Source organism: Sinocyclocheilus grahami, unplaced genomic scaffold (genome assembly GCF_001515645.1).
Source record: "Sinocyclocheilus grahami isolate Dianchi unplaced genomic scaffold, SAMN03320097.WGS_v1.1 scaffold4459.1, whole genome shotgun sequence".
Taxonomy (NCBI): Eukaryota; Metazoa; Chordata; class Actinopteri; order Cypriniformes; family Cyprinidae; genus Sinocyclocheilus; species Sinocyclocheilus grahami.
Window position 1 is genome coordinate 11,630 of NW_015509393.1, and position 722 is coordinate 12,351.

Genomic DNA, 722 nt, shown 5'->3' on the forward strand with positions numbered 1-722 from the left:
AAAACATGATCGCAATTATTAATAACAATTATTGTCATTTTATTTAATTTTTTTTGTATCTCAGTTGAGATCGCTGAACTGCAGCTTACATGTTTGCCGATGTTTTCAAAGCATCGGCACCTTTTCTGTAACGTAGACCGAGTGAGTGCACATGGTTGCCAGGTTGGGAATATTAAGTAAACCTCTGGGATCTGATTGGGGGATTTAAACTATTGACATCTGGCAACCACAGCCATGAAAGCTTATCCAAATTAAAACGTTTTCTGGATAAATAACCAGCGGGGAAATATCGCAGACGATTGTGCTTAATAAATCAAGAGTTCAAGCATTTTCAAATCGTGACCACGATTGAAATACCTTTCGTCGTGCTGCCCTTCTAAAATGTACATTAAAGTTTGTAAAAATGAAAATATAAAAATATTGAAACAAACTTTAACAATGTTAATAACTGTGGAACCACGTCATCACATTCACATTTCTGAATGCTATAATAAAATTTGACTTTGTTCATGTGACCACGCGATAACACCGAGTGAATTCAAATAAGTTGTTTCCTAGTCTGTAAAAATGTTTTTTTGCTACAGTGTTGATTGTAGACGAAGCACATCCAGCTACAAGGAAACATTCTCACAACACAACACAACACAAGTTATATAAATGTTAGGACAAAGCATTCGTAAAGTAACGTTTATATAATGTTCTTATAAATGTATCAGTATTTG

General features: G+C 34.2%; 1 protein-coding gene across 1 annotated transcript in view; it reads left to right on the plus strand.

The window, feature by feature from the left end:
- The window catches only part of LOC107576848 (receptor-interacting serine/threonine-protein kinase 1-like), a gene marked incomplete at its 3' end in the record, with an annotated part of 10,332 nt that overhangs the window by 6,588 nt on the left and 3,022 nt on the right, over positions 1–722 (plus strand). The window lies entirely within an intron of this gene.